This window comes from Plectropomus leopardus, chromosome 5 (genome assembly GCF_026936395.1).
Source record: "Plectropomus leopardus strain MGB_pleo_1.0 chromosome 5, ASM2693639v1, whole genome shotgun sequence".
Classification (NCBI taxonomy): Eukaryota; Metazoa; Chordata; class Actinopteri; order Perciformes; family Serranidae; genus Plectropomus; species Plectropomus leopardus.
The window spans coordinates 12,719,615-12,733,275 of NC_142180.1; positions in this window are offsets into that span (position 1 = coordinate 12,719,615).

Consider the following 13,661-nt stretch of genomic DNA (forward strand, 5'->3'; position numbering starts at 1 on the left):
AAACAGCTGAAAACACTTGAAAACAGCATGAAATTGCGTGCTGACCCACGCCACAGCATAGTTTATTCCAAAAACAGCCCAAAACACCAAAATAATGCATGTCAAAAAATGACCAAAAAGGCAAGGCTATAGTAAGGCAAAATGTCAAAATATGACATGTCCCAAAAACACCTAAAAACACCTCAAAACAGCATAAAATAGCGTGCGAGACACGCCATTACATAGTTTTTGCAAAAAGCCCAAAACACCAAAATAATGCATGTCAAAAATTACCAAAAAGGCAAGGCTATAGTAAGGCAAGAATGTCAAAATATGACATGTCCCAAAAACACCTAAAAACACCTCAAAACAGCATAAAATAGTGTGCCGAGACACGCCACAGCATAGTTTATTCCAAAAACAGCCCAAAACACCAAAATAATGCATGTCAAAAAATGACCAAAAAGGCAAGGCTATAGTAAGGCAAAATGTCAAAATATGACATGTCCCAAAAACACCTAAAAACACCTCAAAACAGCATAAAATAGTGTGCCAAGACAAGCCATTGCATAGTTTTTGCAAAACGGCCCAAAAACATCAAAATAATGCATGTCAAAATCACGACCAAAAGGCAAGGCTATAGTAAGGCAAAATGTCAAAATATGACATGTCCCAAAAACAGCTGAAAACACTTGAAAACAGCATGAAATTGCGTGCTGACACACGCCACAGCATAGTTTACTCCAAAAACAGCCCAAAACACCAAAATAATGCATGTCAAAAATGACCAAAAGGCAAGGCTATAGTAAGGCAAAATGTCAAAATATGACATGTCCCAAAAACACCTAAAAACACCTCAAAACAGCATAAAATAGCGTGCCGAGACACGCCACAGCATGGTTTGTTGCAAAAACCACCAAAAACACCAAAATAATGCATGTCAAAAAAATGACCAAAAAGGCAAGGCTATAGTTAGGTGAAAAAATGTCAAAATATGACATGTCCCAAAAACACCTAAAAACACCTCAAAACAGTATAAAATAGCGTGCCGAGACACGCCATTACATAGTTTTTGCAAAACAGCCCAAAAACACCAAAATAATGCATGTCAAAAATGACCAAAAAGGCAAGGCTATAGTAAGGCAAAATGTCAAAATATGACATGTCCCAAAAACACCTAAAAACACCTCAAAACAGCATAAAATAGTGTGCCAAGACACGCCCCAGCATAGTTTATTGCAAAAACAGCCCAAAACACCAAAATAATGCATGTCAAAAAATGACCAAAAAGGCAAGGCTATAGTAAGGCAAAATGTCAAAATATGACATGTCCCAAAAACAGCTAAAAACACCTCAAAACAGCATAAAATAGTGTGCGAGACACGCCACAGCATAGTTTGTTGCAAAACCGCCAAAACACCAAAATAATGCATGTCAAAAAATGACCAAAAAAGCAAGGCTATAGTAAGGCAAAAATGTCAAAATATGACATGTCCCAAAAACAGCTGAAAACACTTGAAAACAGCATGAAATTGCGTGCTGACACACACCACAGCATAGTTTATTCCAAAAACAGCCCAAAACACCAAAATAATGCATGTCAAAAAAATGACCAAAAAGGCAAGGATATAGAAAGGCAAAAATGTCAAAATATGACATGTCACAAAAACACCTAAAAACACTTGAAAACAGCATGAAATTACGTGCTGACCCACGCCACAGCATAGTTTATTCCAAAAACAGCCCAAAACACCAAAATAATGCATGTCAAAAAAATGACCAAAAAGGCAAGGCTATAGTAAGGCAAAAATGTCAAAATATGACATGTCCCAAAAACACCTAAAAACACCTCAAAACAGCATAAAATAGCGTGCCGAGACACGCCATTGCATAGTTTTTTGCAAAAACGGCCCAAAACATCAAAATAATGCATGTCAAAATCACGACCAAAAAGGCAAGGCTATAGTAAGGCAAAAATGTCAAAATACGACATGTCCCCAAAACACCTAAAAACACCTCAAAACAGCATGAAATAGTGTGCCGAGACACGCCACAGAATAGTTTATTCCAAAAACAGCCCAAAACACCAAAATAATGCATGTCAAAAATGACCAAAAAGCAAGGCTATAGTAAGGCAAAAATGTCAAAATATGACATGTCCCAAAAACACCTAAAAACACTTGAAAACAGCATGAAATTGCGTGCTGACCCACGCCACAGCATAGATTATTCCAAAACCGGCCAAAAACACCAAAATAATGCATGTCAAAAAATGACCAAAAGAGCAAGGCTATAGTAAGGCAAAAATGTCAAAATATGACATGTCCCAAAAATAGCTGAAAACACTTGAAAACAGCATGAAATTGCGTGCTGACCCACGCCACAGCATAGATTATTCCAAAAACGGCCCAAAACACCAAAATAATGCATGTCAAAAAAATGACCAAAAAGGCAAGGCTATAGTAAGGCAAAATGTCAAAATATGAAATGTCCCCAAAAAAACTAAAAAAACCTCAAAAAAGCATAAAATAGTATGCCGAGACACGCCACAGCATAGTTTTTTTTCAAAACTGGCCAAAAACACCAAAATAATGCATGTCAAAAAATGACCAAAAAGGCAAGGCTATAGTAAGGCAAAAATGTCAAAATATGACATGTCCCAAAAACACCTAAAAACACCTCAAAACAGCATAAAATAGTGTGCCGAGACACGCCACAGCATAGTTTATTGCAAAACAGCCCAAAACACCAAAATAATGCATGTCAAAAATGACCAAAAGGCAAGGCTATAGTAAGGCAAAATGTCAAAATATGACATGTCCCAAAAACAGCTGAAAACACTTCAAAACAGCATAAAATAGTATGCCGAGACACGCCATTACATAGTTTTTTGCAAAAACGGCCCAAAACATCAAAATAATGCATGTCAAAAAATGACCAAAAAAGCAAGGCTATAGTAAGGCAAAAATGTCAAAATATGACATGTCCCAAAAACAGCTGAAAACACTTGAAAACAGCATGAAATTGCGTGCTGACACACGCCACAGCATAGTTTATTCCAAAAACAGCCCAAAGCACCAAAATAATCCATGTAAAAAACATGACCAAAAAGGCAAGGCTATAGTAAGGCAAAAATGTCAAAATATGACATGTCCCAAAAACACCTAAAAACACCTCAAAACAGCATAAAATAGTGTGCCAAGACACGCCACAGCATAGTTTGTTGCAACACCGGCCAAAAACACCAAAATAATGCATGTCAAAAAATGAACAAAAAAGCAAGGCTATAGTAAGGCAAAATGTCAAAATATGACATGTCCCAAAAACAGCTGAAAACACTTGAAAACAGCATGAAATTACATGCTGACACACGCCACAGCATAGTTTATTCCAAAAACAGCCCAAAACACCAAAATAATGCATGTCAAAAAATGACCAAAAGGCAAGGCTATAGTAAGGCAAAAATGTCAAAATATGACATGTCCCAAAAACACCTGAAAACACTTCAAAACAGCATGAAATTGCGTGCTGACACACGCCCCAGCATAGTTTATTCCAAAAACGGCCAAAAACACCAAAATAATGCATGTCAAAAAAATGACCAACAAGGTAAGGCTATAGTAAGGCAAAAATGTCAAAATATGACATGTCCCAAAAACAGCTGAAAACACCTCAAAACAGCATAAAATAGTATGCCAAGACACGCCACAGCATAGTTTATTGCAAAACCGGCCAAAAACACCAAAATAATGCATGTCAAAAAATGACCAAACAAGCAAGGCTATAGTAAGGCAAAAATGTCAAAATATGACATGTCCCAAAAACAGCTGAAAACACTTGAAAACAGCATGAAATTGCGTGCTGACACATGCCACAGCATAGTTTATTCCAAAAACGGCCCAAAACACCAAAAATAATGCATGTCAAAAAATGACCAAAAAGGCAAGGCTATAGTAAGGCAAAAATGTCAAAATATGACATGTCCCAAAAACACCTAAAAACACCTCAAAACAGCATAAAATTGCGTGCGAGACACGCCACAGCATAGTTTATTGCAAAAACAGCCCAAAACATCAAAATAATGCATGTCAAAATCACGACCAAAAAGGCAAGGCTATAGTAAGGCAAAAATGTCAAAATATGACATGTCCCAAAAACACCTGAAAACACCTCAAAACAGCATAAAATAGCGTGCTGAGACACGCCACAGCATAGTTTATTGCAAAACGGCCAAAACACCAAAATAATGCATGTCAAAAATGACCAAAAAGCAAGGCTATAGTAAGGCAAAATGTCAAAATATGACATGTCACAAAAACAGCTGAAAACACCTGAAAACAGCATGAAATTGCGTGCTGACACACGCCACAGCATAGTTTATTCCAAAAACAGCCCAAAACACCAAAATAATGCATGTCAAAAACATGACCAAAAGGCAAGGCTATAGTAAGGCAAGAATGTCAAAATATGATATGTCCCAAAAACACCTAAAACACATCAAAACAGCATAAAATAGCGTGCGAGACACGCCATTACATAGTTTTTACAAAACAGCCAAAAACACCAAAATAATGCATGTCAAAAAATGACCAAAAAGGCAAGGCTATAGTATGGCAAAAATCTCAAAATATGACACGTCCCAAAAACAGCTGAAAACACCTCAAAACAGCATAAAATAGTGTGCCAAAACAAGCCATAGCATAGAATGTTGCAAATACAGCCCAAAACATCAAAATAATGCATGTCAAAAATTGACAGAAAAGGCAAGACTATAGTAAGGCAAAAATGTCAAAATATGACATGTCCCAAAAAACAGCTGAAAACACTTGAAAACAGCATGAAATTGCGTGCTGACACACGCCACAGCATAGTTTATTCAAAAACAGCCCAAAACACCAAAATAATGCATGTCAAAAATGACCAAAAAGGCAAGGCTATAGTAAGGCAAAAATGTCAACAGATGACATGTCCCAAAAACACCCAAAAACACCTCACAACAGCATAAAATAGCGTGCGAGACACGCCACAGCATAGTTTTTTGCAAAACCACCAAAACACCAAAATAATGCATGTCAAAAAATGACCAAAAGGCAAGGCTATAGTTAGGTGAAAAAATGTCAAAATATGACATGTCCCAAAAACACCTAAAACACCTCAAAACAGCATAAAATAACATGCCAGGACACGCCATTGCATAGTTTTTGCAAAATGGCCCAAAACATCAAAATAATGCATGTCAAAAAAATGACCAAAAAGGCAAGGCTATAGTAAGGCAAAAATGTCAAAATATGACATGTCCCAAAAACACCTAAAAACACCTCAAAACAGCATAAAATAACATGCCAAGACACGCCATTACATAGTTTTTGCAAAACGGCCAAAAACACCAAAATAATGCATGTCAAAAAATGACCAAAAAGGCAAGGCTATAGTAAGGCAAAAATGTCAAAATATGACATGTCCCCAAAACACCTAAAAACACCTCAAAACAGCATAAAATAGCGTGCCGAGACACGCCCCAGCATAGTTTATTCCAAAAACAGCCCAAAACACCAAAATAATGCATGTCAAAAAAATGACCAAAAAGGCAAGGCTATAGTAAGGCAAAAATGTCAAAATATGACATGTCCCAAAAACACCTAAAACACTTGAAAACAGCATAAAATAGTGTGCGAGACACGCCACAGCATAGTTTATTCCAAAACAGCCCAAAACACCAAAATAATGCATGTCAAAAAATGACCAAAAAGGCAAGGCTATAGTAAGGCAAAATGTCAAAATATGACATGTCCCAAAAACAGCTGAAAACACTTGAAAACAGCATGAAATTACGTGCTGACCCACGCCACAGCATAGTTTATTCCAAAAACAGCCCAAAACACCAAAATAATGCATGTCAAAAACACGACCAAAAAGGCAAGGCTATAGTAAGGCAAAAATGTCAAAATATGACATGTCCCAGAAACACCTAAAACACTTCAAAACAGCATGAAATTGCGTGCGAGACACGCCATCGCATAGTTTTTTGCAAAAACGGCCCAAAACATCAAAATAATGCATGTCAAAAACACGACCAAAAAGGCAAGGCTATAGTGAGGCAAAAATGTCAAAATATGACATGTCCCCAAAAACACCTAAAAACACCTCAAAACAGCATGAAATAGTGTGCCGAGACACTCAACAGCATAGTTTATTGAAAAACAGGCCCAAAACACCAAAATAATGCATGTCAAAAAATGACCAAAAAGGCAAGGCTATAGTAAGGCAAAAATGTCAAAATATGACATGTCCCAAAAACAGCTGAAAACACTTGAAAACAGCATGAAATTGCGTGCTGACCCACGCCACAGCATAGTTTATTCCAAAAACGCCAAAAACACCAAAATAATGCATGTCAAAAAATGACCAAAAAAGCAAGGCTATAGTAAGGCAAAAATGTCAAAATATGACATGTCCCAAAAACAGCTGAAAACACTTGAAAACAGCATGAAATTGCGTGCTGACACGCCATTGCATAGATTCTTGCAAAAACGGCCCAAAAACACCAAAATAATGCATGTCAAAAAAATGACCAAAAAGGCAAGGCTATAGTAAGGTAAAAATGTCAAAATATGACATGTCCCAAAAACACCTAAAAACACCTCAAAATAGCATAAAATAGCGTGCCGAGACACGCCATAGCATAGTTTATTGCAAAACGGCCCAAAACATCAAAATAATGCATGTCAAAAAAATGACCAAAAAGGCAAGGCTATAGTAAGGCAAAATGTCAAAATATGACATGTCCCAAAACACCTAAAAACACCTCAAAACAGCATGAAATAGTGTGCCGAGACACGCCACAGAATAGTTTATTCCAAAAACAGCCCAAAACACCAAAATAATGCATGTCAAAAAATGACCAAAAAAGCAAGGCTATAGTAAGGCAAAAATGTCAAAATATGACATGTCCCAAAAACACGTAAAAACACCTCAAAACAGCATAAAATAGTGTGCCGAGACACGCCACAGCATAGTTTGTTGCAAAACCGGCCAAAAACACCAAAATAATGCATGTCAAAAAATGACCAAAAAAGCAAGGCTATAGTAAGGCAAAAATGTCAAAATATGACATGTCCCAAAAACAGCTGAAAACACTTGAAAACAGCATGAAATTACGTGCTGACCCACGCCACAGCATAGTTTATTCCAAAAACAGCCCAAAACACCAAAATAATGCATGTCAAAAAAATGACCAAAAAGGCAAGGCTATAGTAAGGCAAAAATGTCAAAATATGACATGTCCCAAAAACACCTAAAAACACCTCAAAACAGCATAAAATAGTGTGCGAGACACGCCATTGCATAGTTTGTTGCAAAACGGCCCAAAAACATCAAAATAATGCATGTCAAAAATGACCAAAAAGGCAAGGCTATAGTAAGGCAAAAATGTCAAAATATGACATGTCCCAAAAACACCTAAAAACACCTCAAAACAGCATAAAATTGTGTGCCGAGACACGCCACAGCATAGTTTATTCCAAAAACAGCCCAAAACACCAAAATAATGCATGTCAAAAAAATGACCAAAAAGGCAAGGCTATAGTAAGGCAAAAATGTCAAAATATGACATGTCCCAAAAACACCTAAAAACACTTGAAAACAGCATAAAATAGCGTGCTGACCCACGCCACAGCATAGATTATTGCAAAACCGCCAAAAACACCAAAATAATGCATGTCAAAAATGACCAAAAAGCAAGGCTATAGTAAGGCAAAAATGTCAAAATATGACATGTCCCAAAAACACCTGAAAACACTTGAAAACAGCATAAAATTGCGTGCTGACCCACATACAGCATAGATTATTGCAAAACAGCCAAAAAAACCAAAATAATGCATGTCAAAAAATGACCAAAAAGGCAAGGCTATAGTAAGGCAAAAATGTCAAAATATGACATGTCCCAAAACACCTAAAAACACTTGAAAACAGCATGAAATTGCGTGCTGACCCACGCCACAGCATAGATTATTACAAAACGGCCCAAAACATCAAAATAATGCATGTCAAAAAATGACCAAAAACGCAAGGCTATAGTAAGGCAAAAATGTCAAAATATGACATGTCACAAAACACCTAAAAACACCTCAAAACAGCATGAAATAGTGTGCGAGACACGCCACAGCATAGTTTATTCCAAAAACAGCCCAAAACACCAAAATAATGCATGTCAAAAATGACCAAAAGGCAAGGCTATAGTAAGGCAAAATGTCAAAATATGACATGTCCCAAAAACACCTAAAAACACTTGAAAACAGCATGAAATTGCGTATGACCCACGCCACAGCATAGTTTATTCCAAAACAGCCAAAACACCAAAATAATGCATGTCAAAAATGACCAAAAAGGCAAGGCTATAGTAAGGCAAAATGTCAAAATATGACATGTCCCAAAAATAGCTGAAAACACTTGAAAACAGCATGAAATAGTGTGCTGAGACACGCCACAGCATAGTTTATTGCAAAACGGCCCAAAACATCAAAATAATGCATGTCAAAAAATGACCAAAAGGCAAGGCTATAGTAAGGCAAAAATGTCAAAATATGACATGTCCCAAAAACAGCTGTAAAACACCTCAAAACAGCATAAAATAGTATGCGAGACACGCCCAGCATAGTTTTTTTCAAAATGGCCAAAAACACCAAAATAATGCATGTCAAAAAATGACCACAAAACCAAGGCTATAGTATGGCAAAAATGTCAAAATTTAACATGTCCCAAAAACACCTAAAACACCTCAAAACAGCATGAAGTAGTGTGCTGAGACACTCCATAGCATAGTTTGTTGCAAAACCGCCAAAAACACCAAAATAATGCATGTCAAAATCATGACCAAAAAGCAAGGCTATAGTAAGGCAAAATGTCAAAATATGACATGTCCCAAAAACATGTAAAAACACCTCAAAACAGCATAAAATAGTATGCCGAGACACGCCACAGCATAGTTTTTTGCAAAACCGGCCAAAAACACCAAAATAATGCATGTCAAAAAATGACCAAACAAGCAAGGCTATAGTAAGGCAAAAATGTCAAAATATGACATGTCCCAAAAACAGCTGAAAACACTTGAAAACAGCATGAAATTGCGTGCTGACACACGCCACAGCATAGTTTACTCCAAAAACAGCCCAAAACACCAAAATAATGTATGTCAAAAAAATTTCCAAAAAGGCAAGGCTATAGTAAGGCAAAAATGTCAAAATATGACATGTCCCAAAAACGGTTGAAAACACCTCAGAACAGCATAAAATAGTGTGCCAAGACACGCCACAGCATAGTTTGTTGCAAAACCACCAAAACACCAAAATAATGCATGTCAAAAAATGACCAAAAGGCAAGGCTATAGTAAAGGCAAAATGTCAAAATATGACATGTCCCAAAAACACCTAAAACACTTGAAAACAGCATAAAATTACATGCCAAGACACGCCATTGCATAGTTTTTTGCAAAAACGGCCCAAAACACCAAAGTAATGCATGTCAAAAAAATGACCAAAAAGGCAAGGCTATAGTAAGGCAAAAATGTCAAAATATGACATGTCCCAAAAACAGCTGAAAACACTTGAAAACAGCATAAAATAGTGTGCCAAGACACACAACTATTGCATAGTTTGTTGCAAAAACAGCCAAAACACCAAAATAATGCATGTCAAAAAAATGACCAAAAAGGCAAGGCTATAGTAAGGCAAAAATGTCAAAATATGACATGTCCCAAAAACAGCTGAAAACACCTCAAAACAGCATAAAATAACATGCCAAGACACAACATTTCATAGTTTTTTGCAAAAACGGCCCAAAAACACCAAAATAATGCATGTCAAAAAATGACCAAACAAGGCAAGGCTATAGTAAGGCAAAAATGTCAAAATATGACATGTCCCAAAAACACCTGAAAACACTTGAAAACAGCATAAAATAACATGCCAAGACACCACAGCATAGTTTATTCCAAAACAGCCCAAAACACCAAAATAATGCATGTCAAAAAAATGACCAAAAAGGCAAGGCTATAGTAAGGCAAAAATGTCAAAATATGACATGTCCCAAAAACACCTAAAAACACTTGAAAACAGCATGAAAATAACATGACCAAGACACAACATCATAGTTTATTCCAAAAACAGCCCAAAACACCAAAATAATGCATGTCAAAATCACGACCAAAAAGGCAAGGCTATAGTAAGGCAAAAATGTCAAAATATGACATGTCCCAGAAACAGCTGAAAACACTTGAAAACAGCATGAAATTGCGTGCTGACCCACGCCACAGCATAGTTTATTCCAAAAACAGCCCAAAACACCAAAATAATGCATGTCAAAAAATGACCAAAAAGGCAAGGTAAGGCAAAAATGTCAAAATATGACATGTCACAAAAACAGCTGAAAACACTTGAAAACAGCATGAAATTGCGTGCGAGACACGCCACAGCATGGTTTATTGCAAAACCACCAAAAACACCAAAATAATGCATGTCAAAATCATGACCAAAAAGGCAAGGCTATAGTAAGGCAAAATGGCAAAATATGACATGTCCCCAAAACACCTAAAAACACCTCAAAACAGCATAAAATAGCGTGCCATGACACTCCATTGCATAGTTTTTTGCAAAAACGGCCCAAAACATCAAAATAATGCATGTCAAAAAATGACCAAAAAGGCAAGGCTATAGTAAGGCAAAAATGTCAAAATATGACATGTCCCAAAAACAGCTGAAAACACTTGAAAACAGCATGAAATTGCGTGCTGACCCACGCCACAGCATAGTTTATTCCAAAAACGGCCCAAAACACCAAAATAATGCATGTCAAAAAAATGACCAAAAAGGCAAGGCTATAGTAAGGCAAAAATGTCAAAATATGACATGTCCCAAAAACAGCTGAAAACACTTGAAAACAGCATGAAATTGCGTGCTGACACACGCCACAGCATAGTTTACTCCAAAAACAGCCCAAAACACCAAAATAATGCATGTCAAAAAAATTACCAAAAAGGCAAGGCTATAGTAAGGCAAGAATGTCAAAATATGATATGTCCCAAAAACACCTAAAAACACCTCAAAACAGCATAAAATAGTGTGCCGAGACACTCACAGCATAGTTTGTTGCAAAACCGCCAAAAACACCAAAATAATGCATGTCAAAAAATGACCAAAAAAGCAAGGCTATAGTAAGGCAAAAATGTCAAAATATGACATGTCCCAAAAACAGCTGAAAACACTTGAAAACAGCATGAAATTGCGTACTGACACACACCACAGCATAGTTTATTCCAAAAACAGCCCAAAACACCAAAATAATGCATGTCAAAAAATGACCAAAAAGGCAAGGCTATAGTAAAGCAAAAATGTCAAAATATGACATGTCCCAAAAACACGTAAAAACACCTCAAAACAGCATAAAATAGTGTGCCGAGACACGCCACAGCATAGTTTGTTGCAAAACCGACCAAAAACACCAAAATAATGCATGTCAAAAAATGACCAAAAAAGCAAGGCTATAAGTAAGGCAAAAATGTCAAAATATGACATGTCCCAAAAACAGCTGAAAACACCTCAAAACAGCATAAAATAACATGCCAAGACACAACATTTCATAGTTTTTTGCAAAAACGGCCAAAAACACCAAAATAATGCATGTCAAAAAATGACCAAAAAAGCAAGGCTATAGTAAGGCAAAAATGTCAAAATATGACATGTCCCAAAAACAGCTGAAAACACCTCAAAACAGCATAAAATAGTACTGACACACACCACAGCATAGTTTATTCCAAAAACAGCCCAAAACACCAAAATAATGCATGTCAAAAACATGACCAAAAAGGCAAGGCTATAGTAAGGCAAAAATGTCAAAATATGACATGTCCCAAAAACACCTAAAAACACCTCAAAACAGCATAAAATAACATGCCAAGACACAACATTTCATAGTTTTTTGCAAAAACAGCCAAAAACACCAAAATAATGCATGTCAAAAAAATGACCAAAAAAGCAAGGCTATAGTAAGGCAAAAATGTCAAAATATGACATGTCCCAAAAATAGCTGAAAACACTTGAAAACAGCATAAAATAACATGCCAAGACACAACATTTCATAGTTTTTGCAAAACGGCCAAAACACCAAAATAATGCATGTCAAAAAAATGACCAAAAAGGCAAGGCTATAGTAAGGCAAAAATGTCAAAATATGACATGTCACAAAAACACCTAAAAACACTTGAAAACAGCATAAAATAGCGTGCCGAGACACGCTCCAGCATAGTTTATTCCAAAAACGGCCCAAAACACCAAAATAATGCATGTCAAAAAATGACCAAAAAGGCAAGGCTATAGTAAGGCAAAAATGTCAAAATATGACATGTCCCAAAAACACCTAAAAACACTTGAAAACAGCATGAAATTGCGTGCTGACCCACGCCACAGCATAGTTTATTCCAAAAACAGCCCAAAACACCAAAATAATGCATGTCAAAATCACGACCAAAAAGGCAAGGCTATAGTAAGGCAAAAATGTCAAAATATGACATGTCCCCAAAACACCTAAAAACACCTCAAAACAGCATAAAATAGTGTGCCGAGACACGCCACAGCATAGTTTTTTGCAAAAACGGCCCAAAACATCAAAATAATGCATGTCAAAAAATGACCAAAAAGGCAAGGCTATAGTAAGGCAAAAATGTCAAAATATGACATGTCACAAAAACAGCTGAAAACACTTGAAAACAGCATAAAATAGCGTGTGGAGACACGCTCCAGCATAGTTTATTCCGAAAATGGCTCAAAACACCAAAATAATGCATGTCAAAAAAATGACCAAAAAGGCAAGGCTATAGTCAGGCAAAAATGTCAAAATATGACATGTCACAAAAACAGCTGAAAACACCTCAAAACAGCATAAAATAGCGTGCTGAGACACGCCATTGCATAGTTTTTTGCAAAAACGGCCCAAAACACCATAATAATGCATGTCAAAATCATGACCAAAAAGGCAAGGCTATAGTAAGGCAAAAATGTCAAAATATGACATGTCCCAAAAACACCTCAAAACAGCATAAAATAGTGTGCCGAGACACGCCACAGCATATTTTGTTGCAAAACCGGCCAAAAACGCCAAAATAATGCATGTCAAAATCACGACCAAAAAAGCAAGGCTATAGTAAGGCAAAAATGTCAAAATATGACATGTCCCAAAAACAGCTGAAAACACTTGAAAACAGCATGAAATTGCGTGCTGACCCACGCCACAGCATAGTTTATTCCAAAAACAGCCCAAAACACCAAAATAATGCATGTCAAAAAATGACCAAAAAGGCAAGGTAAGGCAAAAATGTCAAAATATGACATGTCACAAAAACAGCTGAAAACACTTGAAAACAGCATGAAATTGCGTGCCGAGACACGCCACAGCATGGTTTGTTGCAAAAACCACCAAAAACACCCAAAATAATGCATGTCAAAATCATGACCAAAAAGGCAAAATATGACATGTCCCAAAAACACCTAAAAACACCTCAAAACAGCATAAAATAGCGTGCCAAGACACGCCATTGCATAGTTTTTTGCAAAAACGGCCCAAAACACTAAAATAATGCATGTCAAAAAATGACCAAAGAGGCAAGGCTATAGTAAGGCAAATATGTCAAAATA